The following is a 13008-nucleotide window of genomic DNA, read 5'->3' on the forward strand; positions in this document are numbered from 1 at the left end:
GCACACACACAATCCTCACTATCACCCACTGACTCACAAATTACTGTTGAGGGACATGCCACTTGCCTAGAGATGAGCATTGTTGTCTGGCTCCACTCCCTTGACCGGGCTTCCACAGCTCCATTGTGATTTTATGGGATAATGTCCAGGAATTTCACATTTCTATCCTGTGAGTCATACTTACGCAAGCATTCATTACTAAAGCCCCAACACTTCATCTACCACTGTCAAGTTTTGTCTGTATCATCTTCTTTGTTATCTCTGTTCAACTGGATGTAGGGTTTGTTATAATGCATCTCATTTTGGCCACTCCATTTTCCTAGATCTCCATCTGTCTCATCCACAGCACCACTCCCAATTCCCAAGGGGAACGGCAGAGATTGCCATGTTCACAGGTGAATGTGCATGTGACAGTGCTGATGTAAATCAACATTATCACACTCATCCAACCATTTTTTTTTTGATAAGGTCACATTGACTGATTGAAACACCTAGCTGATCCAACACAAACATTTGCGTTGAATAGTGTTGCTACGATCTTGTTATAAGTCCATATTATTTATAGTCATAGGATTTGGCACATTCCTGTTCCTCTCTGAAATGTGAAATATGAAATATAATTTTGACTATTGCTCTCCCAATGATAGCAGAACTAAGTGGTTGAGCTATAACTTCAAAATAACACTCATTGTTATTACATCGTTAGCACACCAGGCATAAAATCTTCAAAATCCAATCATGCCGCCAACCTGTCAGAAAGAGTGCCCTTTTGTAGGAACACTCTTCATAATCTGAAAGACATATCTTGAAAGGCGTATTATAAATCGGTTAAAGTTTGCTTGGGTCCGATCCACCAGGGTCCGCCAGAGCCAATACTTCAGAGACACTTTTCATTGTCCTGCCAACAGCCTGTCACTGCCCCGTGAGTTCAATGTCAGTGACAGTTTCACCATTTACCAGCAGATTAAAACACCGTCTGCAGTCTGAAAGAGAGACTTAAGAGACTTTGAGAATAGCCAGAGGATGGGTCATGTACCCCTGTAGGTTCAATGTAGGTACATGATTTTGTATTTACAATATATGTTGTTGTTTTTTAAAACTTTTGTCTCGGTCATTATTGATATGTAAATAGCCGTCAAAGGTCTTTTCAGTCCACACTGCTCTTCAAAATAGCATATGAGCTCAACTACCATGGTCTGCATGCGCCCTGACTCGTGTGGGAATGTCATGCCACATATCTGCCTCATCATTCCCTCCTGTGTCCTCATTTGAGAGGGCTTATGGGACTTGGACAGGAGGACTGATCGTGTCCAGCAGTGCAGCTGTTTGCATTGTCAGTCAGAGCCTTACCGGGGGATTAGAGGTAAGTTCCAGTTCCACAGCTGAATGTTCCATTATCAAAGGCACACAGAGACTCATAAATAAATGTATTTGATTGGGCCATCACCAAGGACAGGATAGTAGTTGGATGAGCAGAGTTATTATTTATTTGGAAGATAATACTGATCAGATTCATGCTTATACTTTAATAGTGGTGGTGTGTTTCTCAAGGCATGTTTGTGGTACAATTTATATATACAAAATTGAAATAAACATCACAAATACACCATACCTTTGATGAGATGTTCGTGTATCTGTGTTGTCTCAATTTCCTTAAAGACCTTTTAGGCATCCATTCTTCCTGTGAACATAAATAGAACAATAGGATGATAGGATGCATACATGTGGAGTGAGATAGAACTAGAGCGATGGACTGACTACAATACAGTTTAGCCCAGAGGGTATCATCTGCTGCTACCATTCTTCACTCCTCCAGCTAAAATCTTTAAATGGCATGTATATTGTTGTTTCTTGAATAAACTATTTAGTCATCAAATATGAATATCAGCAAAGTGGGTTTCAAAAGACGGCTTGCTGTCTGCACACTGCAAAACTTGATCTTCGGACTCAAAACTTCATCAAAATAGTATATTTATTTTTCCGAAAGTGATACAGTTCCAAGGTGCATAGTGCCCAAAATGCAATGGAGCAAGTTAGAATAAACCTTTCAGCTACATGTTATCTTCAGTACATGTACATAAAACCTGTTCTTTACTTGTTGGGAAACTACCAGCAGGTACACTCATTCACAGAATATTACAGGTGTTGCCAATAAGACGATGTGGGGAACATTCCCCTGGTAAAATGGGTCTTTTGCTGTAGGCCTACATGGTGGGTTAAGGGTAATGTTACCACCCAGTGGAGGCTGGTGAGAAGGGCTATAGGAGGATTGGCTCATTGTAATGGCTGAAATGGAATAAATGGAACGGAGTAAAATGTGTGGTTTATATATGTTTGATGTGCTTGATACAGTACATTCCATTGATATCATTCCAGCATTTACAATGAGCCCGTCCTTCAATAGCTCCTCCCACCAGCCTTCTCTGTTACCACCGCCAACCTTTGAAGAGACTGCTCTTTTGCCTGTGGGTGGAAGAAAACTTCACTGGTGTTGATGTTGATTTAATTTGAATAGCCAGTGGACTAATAAATTGTTTCTACCATATATTTTCATTGGCCATTTACCATGATTAGGGTCATGCTAGTGATACTAATGATTCTTCACTATAACTATATACTCTGTTATTTCGATGCAGGTTAAATGTCAGGTTTTGTATCAATATTGGCAAGTGTTAGTTCCCTTTAAGTTTAACATTTCTTTTTGATACTGTCTCAAAGCCCACTAAAAAAGCAGCATTCCCCAAGAGAGGATTAACTTCACATCAGCTCTGATGAATTCATGAACTTCTGAGACAAAATAATTCATTATCACTAGAAAGCAAATTACGAACTCCTCTTTGAATCTGAGTATTTCGCCAAAACTCAGTTGTCCTGAGTCAGTACAGAACTGCCAGGACCTAGGATCAAGGGAGACACTCACGTTTTTTAATCCTGTACCTATCGACACATTCACGAAAATAGTAATGGCCTTCCAGCTACCTACTGGACCCTATTCCAACTAAACTACTGAAAGAGCTACTTCCTGTGCTTGGCCCTTCTATGTTGAACACAATAAACGGCTCCCTATCTTCTGGATGTGTACCAAACTCACTAAAAGTTAAAATAATAAAGCCTCTCCTGAAAAAGCCAAACCGTGACCCTGAAAATTAAAAAACTTTAGGCCTATATCGAATCTCCCATTCCTCTCAAACATTTTGGAAAAAGCTGTTGCGCAGCAACTCACTGCCTTCCTGAGTATAATGTATACAAAACACTCCAGTCTGGTTTTTTACCCCATCATAGTGCTGAGACTGCACTCGTGAAGGTGGTAAATCACCTTTTAATGGCGTCAGACCAAGGCTCTCCATCTGTCCTCGTAGTCCTAGACCTTAGTGACGCTTTTGACACCATCGATTACCACATTCTTTTGGAGAGATTGGAAACCCTAATTGGTCTACACGGACAAGTTCTTGCCTGGTTTAGATCTTATCTGTCATAAAGATATCAGTTCATCTCTGTGGATGGTTTGTCCTCTGACAAATCAATTGTACTTTCGGTGTTCCTCAAGGTTCCATTTTAAGACCACTATTGTTTTCACTCTATAATCAACCTCTTGGTGATGTCATTCAAAAACACAATGTCAACTTTCACTGCTATAATGACAACACACCGCTGTACATTTTGATGAAACATGTTGAAACACTAAAATTACCTACCCTGGAAGCCTGAGTTTCAGACATAAGGAAGTCGATGGCGGCATTTTTAAAAACTTTTAAACTCAGATAAATCAGAGATGCTATTTCTAGGTCCCAAGAAACAAGGATATCTGCTTATTGATCTGACAATTAATCTTGATGGATGTACAGTCATCTCAAATTAAACTGTGAAGGACCTCTGCGTTACTCTGGACCTTGATCTCTCTTTTGACGAACATATCAATAATATTGCAAGGGCAGAGTCTTTCCATCTTTGTAACATTGCAAAAATCTGAACCTCTTTGTCAAGAAATAATGCAGAAAAGCTAATCCATGCTTTTGTCACTTCTAGATTAGACTACTGCAATGCTCTACTCTCCGGCTAGTTAGTGCTAAAAATGGCTGCTATGATTTTGACTAGAACCGAAAATTTGATCATATTACTCCAGTGCTAGCCTACTGGGTTCCAGATAAGGCTAGAGCTGTTATCAATGTTTTACTGCTAACCTACAAAGCATTACATGGACTTGCTCCTACTTATCTCTCCTATTTGGTCCGTACATACCTACATGTACGCTACGGTCACAAGATGCAGGCCTCCTTATTGTCCATACAATTTCTAAGCAAACAGCTGGAGGCAGGGCTTTCTCCTATAGTTACATTTTTATGGAATGGTCTGCCTATCCATGTGAGAAACGTAGACTCTGTCTCAACGTTTAAGTCTTTACTGAAGACTCATCTCTTCAGTAGGTCCTACGATTGGCCCAGGAGTGCGAAGGTGAATGGTAAGGCACTGGAGTGATGAACCGCTCTTGCTGTCTCTGCCTGGCTGGCTCCCCTCTCTCCACTGGGATTATCTGCCTCTGACCCTATTACGGGGGCTAAGTCACTGGCTTACTAGTGCTCTTCCATGCCGTCCCTAGGAGGGGTGCGTCACATCGTGCCAAGCTTTTTTTGCTATATTCGACTTGAGCGGGTTGAGTCACTGACGTGATCTTCCTGTCCAGTCTTGCGCCACCTCGGGCTCTTGCGCCACCACTGTAATTATTATTTAACCCTACTGTTCATCTATGAACGTTTGAACATCTTGAAGAACAATCTGGCTTTAATGGCCATGTACTGTTATAATCTCCACCGGTACAGCCAGAAGAGGACTGGACACCCCTCATAGCCTGGTTCCTCTCTAGGTTTCTTCCTAGGTTCCTGCCTTTCTAGGGAGTTTTTCCTAGCCACCATGCTTCTACAGTGCATTGCTTGCTTTTGGGGTTTTAGGCTGGGTTTCTGTATAAGCACTTTGTGACATCTGCTGATGTAGAAAAGGCTTTATAGGGCCTCCTGAATGGCACAGTGGTCTAAGGCACTGTATCACAGTGCTAGAGGTGTCACTACAGACCTGGGTTCGATTCCAGTCTGTGTCACAACCGGCCGTGATCGGGAGTCCCATAGGGCGGTGCACAATTGTCCGGGTTTGGCTGGGGGGCTTTACTTGGCTCATTGCGCTCTCCTTATGGCGCCTGAAGGCTGACTTTGGTCATCAGTTGACACATGGTGCGGATGGCTTCCAGGTTAAGCGGGCAGGTGTTAAGAAGTGTGGTTTGGTAGATCATGTTTCAGAGAACGCATGACTTGCCTCCCAAGCCTGTTGGGGAGTTGCAGCAATGAGACAAGATCGAAATGGGGAGAAAAAAGGTTTGTGTTAAAAAAGGCTTTATAAATCCATTTGATTTTAAGAGTCTGCTAAATCAGGGTTTCCCAAACTCGGTCCTGGGTGCATGTTTTGGTGTTTGCCCTAGCACTATACAGCTGATTCAAATAATTCAAGTATGATGATTAGTTGGTTATTTGAATCAGCTGTGTAGGGCTAGGGCAAAAACCAAAATGTGCACCCAGGGAGGGGGGCACCAAGACCAAGTTTGGGAAACCCTGTTCTAAAATATAATGTATTTGATTTTTATTGTTGTTGATTTATTAGGATCCCAATTAGCCAACGCCAATGGCAACAGACAGTCTTACTGGGATCCAACACATAATGAAAAAGAGATTACAGACAAAAGACTTTACAATTTACAATACATACATTTCATGTAGTGTGTGTGTGCATCTATCAGTTACACATACATGTCAGTACACACACACACAAGTACATCACATGAAGGGAGAGGTGTTGCTTTATTTGTCTTTTGAAACAAAGTTTGCTGTTCACTTGTACTATAGAAGATGGAAGGGAGTTCCACGCACTCAAGGCTATGTATAATACTGTACATTTCCTTGAATTTGTTCTTGACCTGGGGACTGTGAAAATACCCCTGGTGGCATGTCTAACGGGGTAAGTGTGTGTCAGTTGACTATGCAAACAATTTTGAATTTCCAACACATTAATATTTCTTATAAAAACAAGCAGTCTTTCCTCAACTCTTAGCCAAGAGAGACTGGCATGCATAGTATTAATATTAGCCCTCTGATTACAATGAAGAGCAAGAAGTGGAACTCTGTTCTGGGCCAGCTGCAGCTTAACTAGGTCTTTCTTTGCAGCACTTGACCATATAACTGGACAATAATCAAGATAATAATAAACTAGAGCCTGCAGGACTTGCTTTGTGGAGTGTGTTGTCAAAAAAGCAGAGGATCTCTTTATTAGGGACAGACCTTTCCCCATCTTTACAACCATTAAATCTACAGTACCAGTCAAAGGTTTGGACACACTTACTCATTCAAGGGTTTTTCTTTATTTTGTACTATTTTCTACATTGTAGAATAATAGTGAAGACATCAAAACTATGAAATAACACATATGGAATCATGTAGTACCAAAAAAGTGTTAATTCAAGGCACACTTAACCAGCATGGCTACCACAGCATTCTGCAGCGATACACCATCCCATCTGGTTTATGCATAGTAGAACTATCATACATTTTTCAACAGGACAATGACCCAACACACCTCCAGGCTGTGTAAGGGCTAATTGACCAAGAAGGAGAGTGATGGTGCCGCATCAGATGAGCTAGCCACAATCACCCAACCTCAACCCATTTGAGATGGTTTGGGATAGGTTGGACTGCAGAGTGAAGGAAAAGCAGCCAACAAGTGCTCAGCATATTGTAAACTCCTTCAAGATTGTTGGAAAAGCATTCCAGGTGAAGCTGGTTGAGAGAATGCCAAGTGTGTGCAAAGCTGTCATCAAGGCAGAGGGAGGCTACTTTGAAGAATCTCAAATATAAAATATATTTTGATTTGTTTAACACTTTTTTGGTTACTACATGATTCCATATGTGTTAATTCATAATTTTGATGTCTTCACTATTATTCTACGATGTAGAAAATAGTCAAAATAAATATACCCTTGAATGAGTAGGTGTGTCCAAACTTTTGACTGGTACTGTATACATTTTGACCATGACAGTTTATAATCCAAGTTAACACACCAAGTAATTTAGTATCCTCAACTTGTTCAACAGCCACACCATTCATTACCACATTCAGCTGAGGTCTAGAATTTAGGGAATGATTTGTACCAAATACAATGCTCTTAGTTTTAGAGATGTTCAGGACCAGTTAATTACTGGCCACCCATTCCAAAACGGAGTGCAATTCTTTAAGGGTTTCAGTGACTTCATTAGCTGTGGTTGCTGATACAAATATGGTTGAATCATCAGCATACATGGACACAGATGCTTTGTCTAATGCCAGTGGCAGGTCATTGGTAAAACTAGAAAAGAGTAGAGGGCCTAGAGATCTGCCCTGCAGTACACCACACTTTACTGGTTTGAGATTAGAGAAGCTTCCATTAAAGAAAACCCTCTGAGTTGTATTAGATCGACAGCTCTGAATCCACGATATCTCAGAGGTTCAAAAGCCATAACACATATGTTTTCTCAACAACAGGTTATGGTCAATAATATCAAAGGCTGCACTGAAATCTAACAGCACAGCTCCCACAACCGTAAATACTCTGCTTCTGTGTCTGTAGTATTGAGATTGGAACGTGTGATTGTGGGACACAGAGAGAGACTTGGCCAAACTCCTAATTCCCAAAATGGGAGAATTAAACAATCTTTCTAGTTTTGGGAATGGTCAATGAAGGGACAGTCATGACGAGTGTGTTTCATTTGGTGATCTCATGAAGGACAGGAAACACAAAACTGTATCTCTTAGTGTACATTTCCCAGCTGTCAGGTTTACATCTAAATATTGCAAAACCTATGTGATTAAACATGAAACTATTTGTGAAAAGATGTAATGGGATGTTAACCTTCTAAATGAGAGTATGGATTAGTCCGTGGCCACACCCCCGTGAGCCCAGACATCACATTGGACATCATAGAACCGCCCCTTTTTCCACAGAGTATAAAACCCACTTCCTACAAAATATACATTAAGTCAGAGAATGCCGGGACAGAGTCCCCACATTGGAATGGCTACAATTCATTAGAACATACAGCTGTAGTTTTGGCTACACTGCTGGAAATGGTTAAACTCGTAAATCTAGAACGAGAATACCGCCAACCGCCGAATGGTACTCTGAAGTATCCATCCTAACCAACTACAACCTCAAAAGACATTGTGACTTCTGGGAAAGTTAACCAGAGACTCTGACGAACTCTACAGGATGACCGAGTGCTTTCAACGGAGAGACAACAACGACATACAAGCGTAAATATGTACATTGCAATTTCTTTCAGAATGAGCGGCTGTTCATGTGCAAAATATTAGCATGTCCATGAGTACAATTATCCAGTGTGTAGTGAATCCATTTTGTCTTTCCCGCTCTTTCTCAGTCCCCACCCCTTTCCTTTGTCTATCAAGCCATCATATCGCCATTGTCCGCTAACGACTATTTCTTTGTATCATGTAGTAACCCAAATATCTGTTATGTAATTCTGTGTGATTATTTAGTTATCGATAAATAATGACAACTTAGATGGAAAGCTACTGAGGATGGTAGCTGACTCTATAGCCACTCCTATCTATCATATATTTAATCTGAGCCTAGAGGAATGTCTTTGTCCTCAGGCCTGGAGGGAAGCCAAAGTTATTCCGCTACCCAAGATTGGTAAAGCTGCCTTTACTGGTTTTAACAGCAGATCTGTCAGCTTGCTGCCAGCTCTTAGTAAACTGTTGGAAAAAAGTGTTTGACCAAATACAATGCTATTTATCTGTAAACAAATTAACATACTTTCAGCATGCTTATAGAGAAGGGCACTCAACATGTACTGCACTGACACATTTTACTGATGATTGGTTGAAATAAATTGACAATAAGGTGTCGTGTCTGGACTATCATTAAATGTGACTGTATATTATTCAATCAATTCTCTAGGTTTAATTATTACGTGATTAAACTGATCACGTAAACATGAATTAGAGGAAAATGTTTAGAGTAATAATTTTCCGAATATAACTCTATAACTACTCTTCCATTAATGATAATTAATTGTTACCTGTCACATTCCAAACATTGTAAAATTCTTGGTTAACTGCACAAACCATAGTTTAAATCATGAATCAGCGATATACAATTTGGCTTAATTATTTATTTACTAACTAACAATAATTTTTACACCTCTCCCACACTAACTTCACAAAATTCAAACTTACAATGCTTTTCTTTCATTATTAGTTTTTTATGCATGAGTACGATGGCTCACTGTTCTTTGTTGGAATTTCCTGCCTAAATCTGCCCACTTTTCCAATGAAGTAATCATTAAAATAATTGGCAACATCAAATGGTTTAATGATGAATAAGCCATCTGATTCAATGAAAGATGGAGTTGAATTTGTCTTTCTGTCCATAATTTAATTTACTCAAGTTTTTTCCCCATCATTATTTATATCATTGATCTTGGCTTCAGTTTCTTCTTCTTTTTGTTGAGTTTAGTCACATAATTTCTCAATTTGCAGTAAATCAGCCTGTCAGATTATTAGCCACTCCTTTTGCCCCATCTCTTTCAACCATACAGTTTTTCAATTCCTCATCAATCCATAGGACCTTAACAGTTCTAACAGTCAGTTTCTTAACAGGTGCATGTTTCTCAATAATTGGAATAAGCAATTTCATAAATTAATCAAGTGCAGCGTCTGGATGCTCCTCATTAATCACATCAGACCAACAAATATTTTTTACATCATCCACATGAGTCATAGCAAAATCTTTTGTATGATCTATTACACTGTATACACTATCAAGGCACAGCTTTTGGAACTTTGGCTTTCCTGGATATAGCCACTATATTGTTCAAAGGTTAAATTAAAATAATATTTAAAATTGTGATCCCTGCATCCAATGGTTATGGATACAGTTTAAGAACAAAGTTCTACAGTATTAGTAAAAATGTGATCAATACATGTGGATGATCTTGTTCCTGTACTGTTTGTAAACACCCTGCTAAGTTGATTAATAACCTGAACCAGAGTATAGGCACTGGTTACATTGAGAAGCGTGCTCTTGAGCAGACAGCTTGATGAAAACCAGTCAAGATTCAGGTACACTATCAAGCATTTATTTAGATACTGACTGTTAGCACTTGGTGGCCTATAGCAACACCCCAAAAGAAAAGGCTTTATATGTGTCAGGTGAACCTGCAACCACAACACTTCAGTAACACTTGACATAAGATCTTCTCTAAGCATTACAGGGATATGGCTCTGAACATATACAGCAACACCTCCCCCATAAGCATTTCTGTCTCGTCTAGATGTTATATCCTTTTATTGTTACTGATGTATCATTAAATGAATGATCTAAGTCAGTCTCAGAAATGGTAAATGTGAATGTTATCTGATGCAGCAGTTATTGATTTCATTAACCTTATTTCTAAGACTACATATATTAATATGGGCTATTTTCAGACCTTTCCTGGGTGGCTTATCATAGATAGACATAATATGGAAAAGAGAAAACAAAGCAAGTGAAATAAAATCATATTCAGCACTCCATTATTCAGTTGGTGTGTGTGTGTGTGTGGGGGGGGGTGAAGCTCTGTACCCATAGGCTTGGTTCTCTCAATGTAATGTCTATACTAAAAGGCATATCATGAAAATACATCCTCTCATCACAAATGCCTACACCTCCTAGATTTCAAAGTGCAAAAACATGCAGAGAGATGAGTGTCTTGTTACCAATAGATCAAGTTATGTGGTATATCATTGATGCTGGGAGAAGGATGTGCAATGATAATGGACAAGACAAGTCTACTACATTCATTGGCATAAATAAAATAAATCATGAGCCAGGGGGAATTTGCCCCCACAAGTTACATGTTAGATAGACTCTCTCTATATATAGGCATAAAGAGAAAATATACAATGAGGGAAGTCAGTCAGGAATACTTCAGCTAGAAATTTCAGAGTTGGTGAGTGAATGATTGAGAAAGATCCTGCTCACTGATTGACAGAGACAGGCTTCTAGGCCTACACCAACAGCTGAGTCTAAGAATGGAGAGAACATCCGTGGATGGGATGGTGTGGATACAGTACAGAGATTAAATATATATATATATATATATATATATATATATAAATAGAAGACAAATGGAGGAGACCTAGTTATTTAGAATTCTACTGACATTTACAGTAGAGGGTTAAAGAAAACAAAATGCAGTCACAGAACTGTGGGCCAACCAATTCAACTAGGACAATCTTTAGCAGCTCTTGCGCTTACATGAATCAAATATTGTTGCACAACTTCACACTACTTGCTGATTCACTCAACGCAATCTGTAACCCCTGAACTTTGTAAAGGTAATGCGAAACCTGCAACGGGGGGACAGACCAAAGGTGTGAACATATGTCCCACTCTGTTGGTGTTGATGAAAGGGTGGTGAGATGGGAGCTGAAGGCGTGGGGGACAGGGGAACTAACTTCAGCTCTAACAGTTTGACTTCACGGTCTGCTGTATTGTGGATGAGCAAGTGTTTTTATGCTGCATGAGTAAGAGGTGACCTCAACAATAACAGAACGAACCATGGTAAAATTAAGGAAGTAAATCCAGAGTGGTAACTTAGTCAAAGTCAGGATTAAAAGATTTTTAAACTGCAGAAAACAGCAATATTTGTGGATACTGCAACTGTGTTGGCTACAGGAGGTGAACAACTGGATTTTACAGTATACATTTAAATAAGTTTGTTTCTGAAACGTAGGACACCTGCCACTATATTCAAGACATCTACACAAGAAGAGTTGAATGTCACAAACCTGCAAAGGATTGCATCTTGATTGAATTACCAAGCCTTTGGACTGATTCTATGGAAATTGATTTACATCAACTGCAGGTCTTGGTTTATAACATGCAGGGTCACTCCCACTAGCATAGTAAACAATACCGAAACAATAACCTACAGGATCATTGGATACACAAATAAACTATAGGGGGTTATTTTGTACCCAGTGGAAGAGATAGAGGCTTATTTCCTGTCTCAGTTGAGGCCAGATTGTAAATTGAGATGTTTCTCAATAGGTTTCTGGTGGCCGTCGGACTCATGGGAAGTTCCAATTTCACCTGTTGTCATGTCTGATCGTGTTTGGACCCGCCCTGAGCATGTGGGTCTCCAAACACAGCATCTTCGCCAAAAGGACTCATTTTCTTCACAGGTAAGAATTAAGATGGGCTCAAACAATAATACATAATTTCCTTATTGATGGTTTCAAGGCCTTTTCTCAGGTATGTCCAGTCTGTTTGCATCCACATATTCTACACCAATCAGCATCTACAGCTGAATTAAAACCATGTTCAAATCATCTTGCCGTTTGTTCACAATTCAGAGCGTTCTTGCGCTTAGGCTGGGGATGGACCTGCATCTTTGTTGGCCTCCTCTCCTCAGTGCACAGATCCCTCTTTCTGCGACACCTCTCTCGGCTGATGGTGGGAGGTCTGCTGTGGGTGGGGTTCTGGAAGCTCCTTGATAACTCTACAGGGGAGCTTCTACTAGCCCTTCAGTGCTGTAGGTGTCCAGCCCTACTACTACGGGAGGCAGCAAGCAGTTGTGTGTGGGAAACGGCTATGAGGTCTCTGATGACATCTTCTTGCTGTGTGTCTGCTGTCTACTGTTGGCCAAGGAGGCCATTTTCGGGCCCTACCTGACAATGGGTGGGACTTCAGGGACCCCACTGCAGCTGCTCTTCTTGTTCTGTGTCATCCTGCTGGGCCTCTGGGTGTTCTTGCTTCTCTGCGTTCCACACACAGATCCTAGCAGGGGCCCTGTGGTGCCTCAGCTGGAGGGCCCTATATCAGGACTGGTACCGCCTCAGACCCAGGTGGTATTGCCCTGGACTCTTAACCAAGAAAGAAGAGGGTTAAGCCTGAGTGAAAGAGGGGGAGAATTGGTTGGAGCCATACAC

At 40.4% G+C, this 13008-nt stretch overlaps 1 pseudogene; it reads left to right on the forward strand.

Annotated features, from left to right (window-relative positions):
* Positions 1-12113: 12113 nt before the first annotated feature.
* LOC120055281 lies at positions 12114-12967 on the forward strand (annotated as a pseudogene).
* Positions 12968-13008: the final 41 nt, after the last annotated feature.

The sequence above is a fragment of the Salvelinus namaycush genome, chromosome 11 (assembly GCF_016432855.1).
Source record: "Salvelinus namaycush isolate Seneca chromosome 11, SaNama_1.0, whole genome shotgun sequence".
Lineage (NCBI taxonomy): Eukaryota > Metazoa > Chordata > Actinopteri > Salmoniformes > Salmonidae > Salvelinus > Salvelinus namaycush.